This window comes from Anoplophora glabripennis, unplaced genomic scaffold (genome assembly GCF_000390285.2).
Source record: "Anoplophora glabripennis isolate ALB-LARVAE unplaced genomic scaffold, Agla_2.0 scaffold198, whole genome shotgun sequence".
NCBI classification, from domain to species: Eukaryota; Metazoa; Arthropoda; class Insecta; order Coleoptera; family Cerambycidae; genus Anoplophora; species Anoplophora glabripennis.
The window spans coordinates 154,481-171,268 of record NW_019416364.1 but is presented as its reverse complement, the minus strand read 5'-3'; the positions used below and the strand labels follow the sequence as shown (position 1 = coordinate 171,268).

The 16,788-nt window shown below is 31.1% G+C and overlaps 1 protein-coding gene across 1 annotated transcript in view; it reads right to left on the bottom strand.

Moving 5' to 3' along the window:
* Positions 1–12,596, bottom strand: part of LOC108908315 (cGMP-dependent protein kinase, isozyme 2 forms cD4/T1/T3A/T3B) — a 137,647-nt gene extending 125,051 nt beyond the window's left edge. The window contains exon 1 of the mRNA XM_018712337.2: positions 12,192–12,596. The gene's annotated coding sequence lies outside the window, so the exon portion shown is untranslated. The remainder of the gene's footprint in view (positions 1–12,191) is intronic.
* Between the last annotated feature and the right edge of the window lie 4,192 nt (positions 12,597–16,788).

Here is a 16,788-nt window from a genome sequence, read left to right as displayed (position 1 = left end):
ACCTGGTGTTTGTCTAAGAGGTGTTTGTCTAAGAAGAAGGGTAGTGGCAGTACCACTATGCCTAAAAGGTGGCAGTACCACCTGGTGTTTGTCTAAGAGGTGTTTGTCTAAGAAGGAGGGTAGTGGCAGTACCACTATACCTAGAAGGTGGCAGTACCACCTAGAAGAACAACAGCGCCAGAGTTGAAAATGTCGAAAATTAGTAGTAAAACAGAGTAGTAAGAAAAAAATTACCGAGCAGTAGAAATGAGTAATAATGTGTAAGGGAGCTTTTAATGAACAGTTAAACAAAAATTTGTCAGTTCTCAATTAAAAATTTTGCTAGAAGGACCCGTACTAATAACCTTTATGTTGCTGAAACAAATGTTGATTAAACCAAAACTGCTAATGCTGCAGGGTCAAATTTTATGAGGCCGATGTTGAGGTAGTCTCAGTTCAACAGTCGATACATTGAATCCTGATACCAATGTTTGTTTTGACAGTAATATAACAGCATAAACCGATGTGTAAAGGAGACTAGGTACTGGTGGTTTATTTGTGTTACAGACTCGTTTCTCGGTCGAGGACGCCCGAACTGCAGAATGGCCATGTTAACGGTGGTGTACTTTAGGGGTTCTTAAACCCTTACATGATCCCTACTGCGGACTATCTTCCTACTTAAGGCATCTGCGATCTGCGACTACGCAACTGCTACGAAACCACTCGATGACAGGCGGACGAGATCAACGAGAAAAGTGGGGAGAAACAACAGTCGACGTAGAGAGACGTAATGGGGCGGAGTAAATTAAATGTGACGTAGTTGTAAAATAAAATAGGTATTGTAAAAGGACCTAAGTGGTATTTATTTGGGGTAGAAACCCTCTCTCATTTAACATACATATATTACAAAATTTAATTCTAGTGAAGAAAATTACACGAGAAATAGTTGCTTACACTTTTAACCCAACCTAAATGTGGACATTCTACAGCCAGTTAACTAACTAACTGACGTCATGAAAGTAAAGAAGTGTAGGTAAAATTTTTTCTCACTGATATAAATTCGCTTAATGCTATGGGCGCCTTAATATATTTTTTTAAATTATTATCATTAAGCATCTAGGCAATTTAACACATTCCAAAGCCAGCGTGAACATGAAATATGGACGAGTACCTACACCATTGTTAATTCGTTCAGCAATACGGTCGAGTTGCCGTCTATTTATAAACCAACAAAGGATTTCGATAGGTGTATCATAACCTTGAGTTATTCGCCGATAAATCAAAATAATACAGGACTCGATATTTCGTTATATAAGCAATATACTGGCAGGAAAAGCTATCCCTGTTTTTAATTGATTGTCATCTTTGAAAGTCATACAACAGCAGGCTAGAAATGTGAATATAGTACTCGTTTGTGAACAGGATCTTTTTTAAATAAACGATACACAACTGATTATAATAAAAAAAAATATGACATATTAATAAACCGCCTCGGAATCCCCATAAAATGTTCTCTTGTTTGATAATTATGCATAAAATGTAACCGCAAAAGTTAGATGGGTAAGTTCTATACTAACTTGGAAAGAACAAATTACTTTCAGGTGATAACTATACAGAACTAAGTAAAAAAAAAGTAGTAGTTCGCTTCGCAGTTATCATTTTTTCGAGGATATACGGGATGTTCCGGTATGTATCTACTTAACCTCTTGGAAGTGCATACCATAATGGTCAAAATTATCCCTACAATTTTTTTCTAATGTTCCTGCTAATCAGGACCCAAAATCGACCCAAAATGGTAACTAAAGATTTACATTTCGGGTTCGAATTTTAAAACCATCTTGTATACCATTACGGTGTACTGCATTACAAATAAGTTAGTGTTCTTAATTTGATGTTAGATAGGTATTTTACTATTACAAAGTATACCCAACATATTTTTTGAAAATTTTGGAAATACCTACTTAAATACTATCAAACTAAAAATATTATTTTTAAATATTCTAACATTTTTCTTTAAAAAAAAATATTTCGATAAAATAAAATAAAACAGTTTTTAATATAAATCAGTCTTGGAAATATTAAGAAAAAACAATTATTAGTATAGTCCGAGGTATAGTCTTTCAGAAGTGAGTTGAACATGTATAAAACCGTCTAGCAATAAAATTTAATTAGTTTTATGGGCGTCCCCAAAAAAGTTTTCTGCTAAAGTTAAAAAATTATAATAATTTGTAAATAATGTGTAGAAAATTCCTATAATATACCGAGTGATTCAGTTTGTTATTCGCGGCCCTCGAGGCGGCCCTGTATCTCTTTTATTTTAATAAATAGCTATAACAAACCCTATATATTTTTAAATTGCCGCTCAAACTCTATCAAATGACATTATTCGATCGCCTCCATGGTAACATTATGGTAAAAGTGCTATAGCCAACTGTTTTTGTTCAAATGCCGCACTATATATTTTTTTATCAATTCTAGAAGATATTTTTTTCTGCGTTCAGCTATGTAACGAAGTCTATAGTTTCATTAGAAATATTGCTAGAAAAGCGGCAAAAAAGATGAACCCTACTTTTCGTAGCTTTATTCTGAAAAATAATAGCCAGCTGCGAAAATAAGCTACTATGTTTTTTAAAGTAACGTATCTTATATTTAATACGATAATAATACAATTTAAAACAATACTTATTTCAAATGTTCAAAATGACCTCAATTTGCTCTCCAAACACAGAATAGCTCTGTTTATCACTCCCACTCTACAAACACATTCTAGTGTTTCTTCATATAATCTCCGACATTCTACTCTTATTCTGTTTTTAAGGTAGTCAATATCATTTAGATAAGGCCAAAGAAAGAAATCTATAGGAGTGAGATCCGGAGGTCTAGCAGGCCATTTAACATCTTTAGCGAATGTTCTTCATATCTTGTCCCTCTGGGTTTAAAAACTCTTATTTCTTTTCTTTTGAAAACTTCCATCTGCCGCCAAATTCCTTCCGAAAATTTTATCTGATGGAAGTTGTTTAACGTTCTTTCCGCCCTCTCCATAAATTAAAATCTAGTTTTTATGGTCACTGAAAGTATTCATGTTATAATTAGTCATTTTTCTGCTGCTTTTCTAGCAATATTTCTAATGAAACCATAGACTTCCTTACATAGCTGAACACAGAAAAAAAATAACTTACAAATTATTCCATGCACTCCAAAATTTTTTGTGTCGTTTAAGCGAAACAAGTAAACTATTAAAAATAAACTTTTACTCACTACACACTTCATTTTTAGCCTTTACTGCGTCAATACTTATCGAATCACCTATTTTATGGACACCTAAGTCGCCCGACCTAAATCAAACTGCCTTTTTCTTCGGAGTCATCCGAAAGTACCTACCAACTTATTTAACACTCGTAAATACTACAAAACAACTTTTGCTGATAACAATAACTGTAGTAACAATTCTGGAATTTTGTTTCATGTGCACTGAGAAAACCGCAGGAGTAATTTAGTGTACACGCTTGAGTAATATTTGAGTAGGTAATACTGAGTAATATTTATGCCGAGGGGCGATCCGCTAAGGAAAAAACGTACGAAGATTACAAAATTACTGAAATCTCTTGTAATGTATCTGCAGATTTCAATATCGATTAAAAAAAAATTACAAATTTCATATAAATAATCAAGATTACAATATCTTTCAACCGATTACAAAACATTTCAGGAGATTTCAGAGTTATTTTAGTAGATTTCAATGATTATTTAAGATTTCAATAGGATTATTCGAAATTAAAAGAAGATTTCAAAATTTCTTAATAATATTTCAAGGAATACGGGAAGATTACAATAAGTTTTGAATGTCCATTTGAACAAAAATAATTGAATTAACTTCAACTGTCATTCATTTCATTCATTAACAGTAGTGCTTTGATTAAGAATTTCCAGTATCATTTTTACGCAAAAATTGTAACATTCTGATTAAGTTTTTGTTCGAATGAACGTTAAAAACTTTTTGTCATGACAAAAATGATAACGCCATTTTGAAAGTAGGTAAGTATATATTTTTATTGAAAGATAAAAATATAATAATCCAATAAACTAATAAAAATAAAAAAATAGAAGTAACATAAAATAAACATTTTCCCAAAAAATAAATAATAAGAAATATTTTAAGCTTTTATTAACACTTGTATTTAATACTTTACCTGTATACAGTGTATTTAAAAAAGACGCGGCAATATTTAAGGGGGCGATTGCCCAGATCATTTTATAAAAAAAAGTTCCTATAAACATACGTCCGCAAACGCTTCGTTACCGATCTACAGAATGTTGAAATTTCATTAAAAAAACAGTAAAAATTAAATTTCTCCAAAACCTCTTGATATTATAATGAAATTTTAGGCCTGTCAATAGCTATGGCAGACGCGTACTTTGCAATACAAAACGATTTTTTAGTCTTACCAGTGACTAGCTATTTTTAATGAAAAAAATAGGACCCCGCTGGTTTTTCTAAAAATATAATTTTTTAATTCCTTGTTCAATTATGAAGAAGAAAGCTTTCCTCAGATTATACGCACCGTACGTCACACCGTTATTGAGTAAAAAAATAAAAAACATTTTATTGCGCACCTAAACCCAATGTTGTTTTAATTGAGAAATTTAAATTATTGAACAAAGAAATTCAAATTATCAAATTTGATTGATTTTTGAAATGTGGTACATACTGTTGTTTGTAGTAGGTAATAATAAGGGGCTGCGTTTTAGAGAAATTTAATTTTTACTGTTTTTTAATGAAATTTCACATTCTGTAGATCGGTAACGAAGCGTTTGCGGACCTATGTTTATAGGACTTTTTTTATAAACTGACCTGAGCAATCACTCCCTTAAATATTGCCGCGTCTTTTTTAAACACACTGTATACAAGTAAAGTATTAAATGCAAGTATTAATAAAAGCTTAATATATTTTTTATTTATTAGTTTTTGGGAAAATACTTACCTACTTTCAAAATAGCATTATCATTTTTGTCATGACAAAATGTTTTTAACGTTCATTCGAACAAAAAACTTAATCAGAATGTTACAATTTTTGCCCAAAAAATGCCTGATACTGGAAATTCTTAATCAAAGTACTACTGTTAATGAATGAAATTAATGACATTTGAAGTTAATTCAATTATTTTTGTTCAAATGGACATTCAAAACTTATTGTAATCTTCCCGTATTCCTTGAAACCTTATTAAGAAATTTTGAAATATTCTTTTAATTTCTAATAATCCTATTGAAATCTTAAGTAATCATTGAAATCTACTAAAATAACTCTGAAATCTCCTGAAATGTGTTGTAATCTTGATTATTTATATGAAATTTGTAATATTTTTTGAATTGATATTGAAATCTGCAGATACATTACAAGAGATTTCAGAAATTGTGTAACCTTCGTCTGTTTTTTCCTTGGCGGATTGCCCTTCGGAACACACCAATCGCACCATATAGATTTCTGTCGAGGTTTCTGTGGCATTTTTTGGAAAATGAGATAGGGGGGCGTTGTACAACGACTACATCGACGAAATTCATTAGCTGATTACATAGATTACAGCGAGGATTACAGATAAGATTACGTAGATTACAGATAGATTACATAGATTACAGATAAGATTACGTAGAATACATAAAGATTCCAGGGCAAACGTACGAAGATTACATCAGCGGATCGCCCCTCGAAAAAAGTGTAAGGCAAGCTAATTTTTTGTACATTTGTCGAAGTGATATTTACATTTTTTTTTTTCATTTTTGTCAATATTAATTTTTTAACATGTTTCTCTTACATTACAATGACCAAACTTTTTAAAGGTTTTTGGACTTTTGCAAAGGGGGATACTGCTGCCCAAAATCTGTATACATACAAAATTAAATACTCAATTTTATCATTATCAAGAATTACTCAAATAATAGAAACACCGGGGTGAGGAGAGAGGTGCACGCATCATATCTGTGACGTAATTATTTTAATACCCAAGAATTACTCCATATTATCCAGAAGAAATTTGATGTGCAAATTTAAGTAATATTTAAGTAGGTAATTATGAGTACAATTTAAGTAATACTTAAGTATTTCTCTGTGCTTCTATTATTTTCGAGTAATACTTGGGTAATTAATGAGTATTTTAGCGTACATGTTTTGTGAACGGTTTCCCGCACGGTAAAAAATAATTAATGATTATAGACTGACAAAATATTACAACCTCAAATCAATGCAAATCATATTCTTGCGAAATAGGTGTCCACCTTTCTCATGTAATTAATTTATGTTAATGATGTCGTTTCATTCTTAACGTTAACTATAATAATAGTTGTACCTTGTGATTAGCGGCTAACGTGTCTATTTTGAAAGTAGGCAGGTTATATTATATTCTATTAGTACAAAGATTATAGCGGGTACCGAGGCGGGTACTTATTTCTTATTTTTGCTATTTCAGAGTAAAGTGATAAAGTGTACCAATTTACAAAAAAAAATACATATCAATATACAGGGTGATCGATATATCCTCGGATATACCGGGATATACCTTATGAAATACCTTCTTCGAAACGACCGAACACAAGTAATTTGTGGAAACGGTGTTATTCTCAGTTGAAATCACTCAAATGCGGAATAAAAATAAATAGTTATGTGTTCACACTGCCCAGAGCGGCTTTAGTAATTTTTTTCACTTATAATCTCCATAGTAAGTACTTCAATTATTTCCGGAAATTTTTCCGAAGGAACGCATTTTCTAGAAAAATGCGTGATTGAGGAAAAATTTCCGGACATTAATTCAAGGACGTGGGGGTTTCGGTAAGAAAATTTTACAACCAAAATTTATTTAAAAAATTTGACATGTTTCATTTTGAAACTTATTTCGCCAAAATAAAGTTGGCTTGACAGGTAGACTTTGTTTTGTCACTTAAACGTCACATAATTTAATCGCATTTTCACGCGTTTTTTTAAATTAAAAAATGGCTCGTTTTGGCAATGAAAATTCCGAAAACATAAAAGCAGAAGTGGCAAATTTAACGCCCCAAAATACGAAGAAGTCGAAATTAAGCGTATGGAGGCAGTTCCTAGTTTTTTGTGCGGAAAGATCCTACAATGTTGAAGATCCAATAATATCGATGACTGCGTTGGCATCAATTTTGGAAGATTATGCGTTTAACGTGAAAAAGAAAAATTCTGATGATTACAAAGAATCTGTCGTTAAGGTAAATTACGTACTTTTAGATTATTTGACAAAAAAAGCTAAAATTATGTTCTTGTTTTTTTTTAGGTTATGTGGAACTCTACCGCAAAACAACTTCAAACTTTTTTTTTAAAAGTATCAGATATTAAATTTGATCCTTTTAATGATGTGGAATTTAGAGGGGCAGCTTACGACGCAAAGAGAAGACAGCTACAAAAGGACCCAGAAAAAGAAAGAGAAGTGCGAAGATTATAAACAAATATTAAAAATATGGGATGAGGATACACCAAGTGGTTTCCATTAGCTTGGAGGGGTGGAGTATAACCCCATCTTTACAAAGACCGCATATATCTGATAGCAAGTCGCTAATTGAAAATACACAAAATCCTGGAGTTTGTCCAGTTAGACTGTTCCATAAATTAATTGAAAAACGTGATAATTCAATTAAAGTTGACGGATTGTTTCTAACACCGAACCCCAAATGGAAATCATCGGATTGGTTTAAAAAATAAGATCCACTTCTTATTTGTGGTAGGGCGAAATGGGCGTTGACTATTAGACGCCTTCATTATAGCCATCCTTGTCTATCACATGGATTTCTATGGCTTACTTTATCGCTCTCACGTAGCTTCTGATAGACCATCGGTACTTTCCTACACTGTATCGTTGGACTGGAGCCACAATTTCACAAACACACAAACAACAACTTTAACAGCTAAGCAAGTATTGTTTATAACAATTGTGTTTTTAATGTTACAACTAATTTTTAGTTAAAATAACAAAATACTAGTGTCGTAATTAGGTAGGACATTTTATTTTATTAAGTATTAAGTTTTTTGAATTTTTAGCTCGGTTAGTAGGTACCTAATGTAATAGTGCCTAATATCTGGTTAAATAGGTAGTTATAAGAAATTATTAAATGTATACTTAGTCATTTATTATTAATATTTTGTTAATATTTTTTACGAGTAAAACTAATACATTAATTAATTTTCATGTTCTAAGACTTTCATTTTCATAAGTACGGGGATACCTAAACTTTGAAAAAAAAATGTTTCAATCTTTAGTAAAACAAAATAGTTCTTATTAAAACATAAAAAACACATTCCTTTCACTTTAGTAATAAAAAAGGCATTTAATTTTTAAATTCAAATATTTATCTTTGCAGTACAATTCACTCAGTATTACCTCGAGTATTACTAAAATAGAAGGAAAGTAAGTTTTTGTAGAAATGCGATGCCTATGACAGTTTATTAATGATCCTTATTAAACATAAAAAACAGCACATTACATTCATTTTAGTAATAAAAAAAAGGCATTTAATTTTTTAATTCAGATATTTATGTTTGCAGTAATTCACTAAGTATTACCATTGTATATGTAAATATATCCTAAAAACATTCCCATGTTTTGATGCAACTCGAAAGAAATTTTACTTTATTAAGTATAACACTTTTTCTATTTAAGTAGGTACTTCGTTTTTTTTATTTTCAACTGTTTTTATTTTTTTTATATTTACTAGCAGTTGAAAATCAAAATCATATGCCATCCTCTCTATTGGCCCTTATCACAGTTGCTCTCACTAATATAAGAGGACTTGGATTACTGCGCACCAGATTCATCGTGAACTGGGCACTGATTGGAGTTTCTCTCTATTGCGACTTCCTCTAACTCATTCTCAGAGGGACCCGATGTTTTCAAGTGTAGGACATGCTCTTTTATTGCCGCTAATCTTCCAGTTTTCTCAATGATACTTTGCAGTATAGAAATACGGCTCATTTTGCTAACCCAGTTCATCAGTTTCTCGTAGGTAGCTGGCTCAGTGGCCCGTGTTGTTCCAATATTAGTGAAATAATAGAGAGACTGGGGTGAGGAAGGAAGATAGCGCATGTGCACATCACAAGATAACGGAAGTTATAGTTTTAATACCCCAACACCACTGGAGTACCTATTTATTACTCAAATATTACTTAAGCTTGTATAGTCTTTCCGAAGTCAGTTGAACATGCAAAAAACGCCTAGCAATAAAATTTAATGAGTTTTATAGGCGTCCCTAAAAAAGTTTTCTGCTAAAAGTATAAAATTATAATAATTTATATATAATGTGTAGAAAATTGTTATTATATGTTCATTTGGCCAACAACATATTTTAATTATTTATGTCCTCAAACAATTTTATTATATTGGTGGTAAATTTCGTTTTGTTCCGTTTCAAAAGGTCTCCAAAATGCCATGTTGTGACAATATTAGTAAACAAAATATCCCTCTTATTTCTCTCTTTCTCAATTGTAATATGAATGATTGATAGAAGGTGCTTATAATAAATTAAAATTACCTGAATCACACCAAATTCCGCATTGCTCCACTGCACTGCTGGCCAATTTATCAACCACTTGTCAGCTGTTGAAATTTATTGCCCAGTAGCCCAATGCAACTGTGTTTGTTTTCCTTTGCCCGCGCTCGCATTCTTCAACTGGGCGTATACATTTCTACCACCTCCACGTTTAGTTCGACCAGACTATGGGTACGGCTAAATAAATATGGGAACAAGTTTTTCAAATATTTCAATGCCGAGTTGCTGCGTCAGCGACCGAACGTGGTACATACTGTCAATCTGTTGGTTCTTCAATATCGGAAAGACTATACACTAAATTACTCTTGCGGTTTTCCCACGGTTTTATTTTTAGCACATTTGTTTTGACATTTTTCGTGTACCTTCATTGTTTTTCGGTTTAGCTAAAAAGTTGATATTGATCACATAATCCTGGCCGATTTAAATGTTCGAATTCGGATTATAAAAAGTATCGTTGTATCTGGGCGGTCTTTGAGATCGTGTCGATTTTATATAAGAGAGCTTAGTTTCGTGTTCCAGCACAGATTTCATAACATTCTTGGTGTTTCGGAAAAATTCTAAAGTCGCTTTTTGAGTGTCTGATGTGAATGTGTGATGGTATGGTCTCTTTGGCTACCATCTGCTGCGGCTAAGTGTTTTTGGAGCATTTTGCGGCTCCGTGGATAGTTTAGGTGGTTGAATTCGCAACATGGGTGAAAATTTCGATTTTCACTAAGTATCTGGGTGCTTATGGCGATGAACTCTTGAACACGTGCTTCGCTGTCGGAGTGGTTTTGGGAGATGTTTAAACTCGTGTTTAAGCTGTACAGGCGATTTCTGCTGTTGGGGGTTGCCAAAAATCTTATTATGAAATTCAAACTTTTCAACACTATGCGTAAACCTCAGCGGACACATTGTTAGCAAACATAGCTAGCTAACGGTGTAAAGTTATTTTGTAGAATGAATAGCGAACTTTACAGAGTGCATTTGTATAACATTAACGATATATGTAAATTGTCCTACAAATTACGTTAACTTCGAAGAATATAAATTGATAAAAATAACACATTTTTCAAATGGAAAACAATAGGACATTATTAAAGAAGTAGTATTAGCTATAAAGAAAAAAATTTGGTTGGAGACTGCTACTTGTAAAACAGGGATTGCAGTAGGGGAAAAACTTGGGGGAAAATAAAAAAACCAGTAAAATAGAAAAAATTCCTAAAAAAAATTATGGGGACTGTAGATAATTTATAAGAAAGTAACACGTATTATGAACACATAATTCTGGGTAAGTACAGGAAACAGAAAATTGAAAAGCGAAAAGAGACCGAAAAAAAAAACAGAAATAGAGTTGCAATTTTTTAACACATACAAATTTTGGTATGTCGTCTTGACCTTATTAAGTAACCATTTTTAAAATATTTTTTAAAATATTTATTTATTTTATCACTTGTCAATAGAAAAAATAATATAATTTTTTTTAATTTTTTTTACAAAATAATCACACCCCTAAAATATTTTGAATTTTTATCCCATATTATATTGAAAAAGTATTTTTTGATTGGGAAAGGTTGTCCTTTAAATAATATAGTCTCTTTTGTATCCACGTTAATTCAGAGATAATGAAAATAATATTAATAACATATAAAATTGTTTCAGTGTTTTATTAATTTGTTAAAAACTAATACAAACGCCTCTGAATTGACATTTCATTTAGGGTCTTAGTTGGTAATTTTTCCTTGATAATTTCTGAAACACCAACATAAGAAAAACAAATTTACTGAGCGCCAAAACAAATCTGGTCACGTGGGATTCGGACATTTATAAATGCACTGTACTTCAGCAAATTTTGCCTGCACCCTGCCAAAACTTGTTGCAGGGTGAATGTCCTGAATTTTACACTTTCCCATTTATTTAGCTACAATTTTTTTTTTACAATCCAACAATCGCTGACTAAATGACTAAACCGTTGGATTACATACATTTTTAGTAGATCTCAAATAGAACGTATTTTTAATGTTGTTTTATTTGTATTTTTAATTTTTAAACGATTTGTTTTAAAATTAAGAAAACAAGATTTGGCAACCTAGCTGTGAAGCAGAAAATAAAAAATATGAATTATTTTTAATAGTACTAAATCTCGTACTAAATACGAGACTAAAAATATAATAAACATAAACCATCCTCTTAAATATTATATGTCTGTACCTATAAATGTTGAATGCTTGAGGTAAATTTAAAAACATACATAATCGACATGAAACCTCTGTATCTAGGTAAAGTATATCCAATAGAATTGAACATCAATTAGATAGGTATACACGAGGGTATACAGGACTATTTTTTATGTATTGAGTATCTTTTTGCTGTGATTTCGTGATCATGATTTGAAATCAGACCCTACAATTACTTAGATAATTTTAAAAATTCAACAAGGCGATTGGATGTTAAGTACTTGGCTATCGTGATTCGAAATAGGCCAGATAGTATTTATTGAACATTCTTTCCTGGACTAACAGGGTATTTTTCTTTGACGATTAATTAACTACTCGAAAGAAAAAATACTTGGCCCTATATATGTCTTACAAAACATCCATCTACCTATCTACCTACATTATTACCTACTCAATTCCTAATATTTTTAATTAATTAAGTAGTATAATAAATAACAAACCTCAAGGTCCGAAGATAAAATGAGAAATCCAAATTGACACTTTCAAAACAAAAAAACCTTTCGATAACTTAATATCAACGGAAATAAACCAGAACACACAACACTTGAACGAAATGCACGTGTTATTGCCAATTCAACATTAAACACAGTAAATAAACAAGTACCAACACAAACACGTGTATCGCGATCGACAACGCACGAACTTAATATAATGAGCTAAAAACTAAAACTAAATACTAATCACTACTTTCCTAACAATAAATTCTAATTATTATCGTTTACATTTCAATTAAGTTCATAGTTCCCTGTTTTTGTTTTAGAGATGAGCACAAACAACTGCCGGTCGCGAACGCGATATACGGCGCAGGCTAGGCCAACTCGATCGCAATACTCCCCTCACTCCGCACTAGCGTTGGTTGTTTCGCTGCCGTGTTATGTCTTGTCTTGAAACATGCGGTCGTCCCCACCGCCGGTCACGTGTACAATCCGAGCAACAAGTGGTTGGGTTCAATGGATTTAAATTTAACATTGCTTGATTTAAATTGTTACTGCGATAAACTGATATAAAATGATTACAACAGATATCTAAACAGTATTGTATCTTCATATCCACAGTTATGCGTATGATGGAAACATATACTTATCCCATCAGCATTGACGGAAAATTACTGTATTTATCAGTGGCGTAGGTAACTTCCTTGATGGCGTGCAAGTTGTATGAGGCATATCAACGCATCAATATATAAATTGAACTATTTTAAATGCATGTGGAAGTTGATTTAGGTATATATTGTTGTTATAAAGATAAAAATGAATCATTTCTAAAAAAACTATTCTCCATTATTTTGTAAAACAATAGTTACACATGCGATTAACATAACAATGTATTTTAATGTTTTTATTACTAGTGATAAAGTTTCATTTAAAAAAAAACGATAATAAAACATGATTAATCTAACTGAAAGGTTAGTACTGTATCTACAAATGAGACAAATTGTAATTATTTTGAATTTATTAGCCCTGAAAAAACTTGAAAGAACTGTTCAATGTTTTTTCAAGAGGTATCTCATAGATTTTCTTACATTACATATTGAAGTTGATATAAATATTGGGGGTGTTAACTTCAAAAAATATTTATTAACTTTTTTAAATAATTTAAAAACTAGTGTAAGTGAAATAATTTGAAATTGGGCACATGTATTTATGTAAATACTGTCCAAAATCTCAGGACTTTTCCTAAAATATACATGCTCCGATGGCGGAGAAACAGGATATCGGTAACATATTTGTCTATATAATACATATAGTACGCCACTGCTTTATGTTTTATGTTTTTCGAAAAAATATTGATTTTCGAGTAAAACTTAAAAAACCAACTGAAAACACTTTTACTTAAATAACAGGACATGACTAATCATTCGGTTATTTATTCGAATGAAGAAATTAATAACACTATAATCATCATTTTAATGATTTTATTTGAGTAAATGCTCAAAAATACCTCCATTTCCACGAAAACAGACGCGACATCTTTTTAGTAACAAAAACATGATTTTTTCGAAATTATTGTTGCTTGAATCTTATGAAAAGCATTATTTATTCTTTCTTCCAACTGCTCGAAATGTCAATGTTGCTATCGCAGCCTACTATGTAATTTTAAACCGCATTTTATTCGAATATCGAAGTATGTTTTCACTTCGTTTTTTAAGTTTTAGGTACTCGAAATTAGGTTTCTTTCGAAAAACATAAGAGTAGTAATTTGTAGAAAATTGAAAGACGAATTTGAAAATATTACGGTTGTTACCGTAAAGGAGTGGCATACTATTTTGTTTAGAAAAATAAGCCACCGATATCCTGTATCTTCGCCATCGGAACATGTAAATGAACTTATGAAAAGTCCTCAGATTTTGGACAATGTTTACATAAATACATGTGCTCAATTTCAAATTATTTCACTTACTCGTTTTTAATTTATTTAAAAAAATTAAAAATATTTCTTGAAATTTAACACTGTATCTTTTTAACGAAACGTCCTAGATAAAAACTTTATATGAAAGACTCCCTTTAAAATTCACCAAAGAATACGAGTTTTTATTGATAACAACAATGGTGAATACAGTTGTAAAAAATCTAAATTTAGCAAACTGTTACTTTCTGCCCACATACATTTTTGGCGTGTTGGTTTGATTTTAACATTGCATTGACAGCAGCAGCGTGGGAATATCGATTTTTAAATAGAAAATACTTATTAAATTATTTTTATATACTTATTGTTATTATACATCTATTTTTGTTTTTAAAACATACTATCCCAATTAACATTAATTTTAATCTCTTACTATTTTCAGTCTCCTTTTTGTAACACTTCATAATTTCAATTAACTCGGTTCCAGTATTGATATACAGGGTGTTTTCACTTTAAATTTGGAAAATGCAGGAATGTATTCCCTATCAAAAAGTAAGTGTAGTTTGCTCTATAAAATTTTTTTATGAAAGCTTTTGTTTTGGAGATACAGAGCGTTGAAGCTTAAAAAAAAATAAACACTTTTTGACATATCTCGGCTATCCACGAGTAGATTTGATTTAAACTTGGTACACATTATGCGTATTGGGGGTTCTCATAATAAACAGAATATTAGTCCGATCGCATTAGCCAGTGGCGTGTAAAGGGGGGTTGCGTGGCCCTTTCTTCAAAAAAAAAGTACGCCATTGAGTTTTTCGAAGAATGTAAAGTGAATTTAAATACTACCATACAAAAGCAATCTAAATGGTCTCTTGGTATTTTTTGATAATACGCAGCGTTCATGAGATTCTTGGACTATTAAGGTTTCAATGCATGAAAAAAAAAAATTACGACATTGAGTTTTTCGAAGAATGTAAAGTAAATTTAAATACTACCATACAAAAGCAATCTAAAAGGTCTCTTGGTATTTTTCGATAATACGCAATGTTCATGAGATTTCTTGGACTATTAAGATTCCAATGCATGATAACATGGCACGGTAGTGTTGAATGAGAAAAAGAGATATTTTTTTTTGAATTCAAATGCTGTATTAAAATTTATAGCAACTTTTTTGTATCGCAGCAAGCCAAGAACTTATAAATATTTTCATTACTTTCCTCTACTCAATGTTGTAATTTTTTTTTTTCATGCATTGAAATCTTAATAGTCCAAGAATCTCATGAACGTTGCGTATTATCGAAAAATACCAAGAGACCTTTTAGATTGATTTTGTATGGTAGTATTTAAATTTACTTTACATTCTTCGAAAAACTCAATGGCGTATTTTTTTTTTGAAAAAGGGGCCACGCATCCCCCCTTTGAACGCCACTGGCTAATGCGATAGGACTAATATTCTGTCAATTATGAGAACCCCCAATACGCATAATGTATACCAAGATTAAATTAAATCCACTCGTGGATAGCCGAGATATGTCAAAAAGTGTTTTTTTTTAAGCTTCAACGCCCTGTATCTCCAAAACAAAGGCTTTTATAAAAAAATTTTATAGAGCAAACTACACTTACTTTTTGATAGGGAATACATTCCTGCATTTTCCAAATTTAAAGTGAAAACACCCTGTATATTTTTTTGTTTATATTTTCAATTTTAATTATATAAATTCTTGTACTATTATTATGACCATTCCCTTTCCTAATGCGATCAGTCAGGATTTTAATACTACTAAATTTTTGCGTGTACCGTTTTTAAAAATTCTTACTTATAATTTCGCCATTTTTGCTTTGATTTTAGTAAACAGAAGATTGGCATTACCTACTGGCTCTAAAAATATTACAAACCGACATTTGGTACTATACTTTTCTGTTCAAAGTCAGGAAACGCAGGCTATTGCCGATTTGTTTTTAATCGAACAATATTTTAACTTAATCTGGTAGAATCTTTCTCCGATTCCAGTAATACATGATATCTTTATTTCGCGGAATATTTACGGAGAAAAATACACAAAAACCTGTACTTAAATATTAATTTGAGCCCTCCAACAAATTTGTCAAATGTATAAAACAATCAAAGAAAATAAGGTATGACGCGTCACAATGTCTTTCTATCTTTAAGCTTATACATTAAATTTAGAATAGACACTACAAATTCAACAAAAAAAATTATTTTATTCATTGCGATGGACTTTTTTGGTAGTAATGCGTGGGACAACGCATAATGGTTTCATAAATTTAATGTAGAAGCTTAAAAGCAGAAACGTATAATTAGCACATAGAGTGCAATGTGATTCTTATACCTTAAATGTGATTGACCTCTGTTGATTTGATTGTTTTCATGATATATTTGATAATTTTTTCGCAGAGCTTAAATTGATGTTTACCAGTATTGCAAATATTTTCTCGTAAATATTTAACTAGAATCATTAATCAAGTACCTAATTATAAATAAGTACATTTAGAAAAAAAATCTCTACTAAATTAAGTAAAAATAAAAAAATAAATATCGTTCCATAAACAAATGAAATCTCTATCAGTAAGGCAGATTTTGAAAAATAAAAGATAGTAAGTACCATTTTATAGTATTTAGCTATTACCTCTAATTTTTTGTTTTCAAAAATTGGGCAATAATGATTTTTGAAA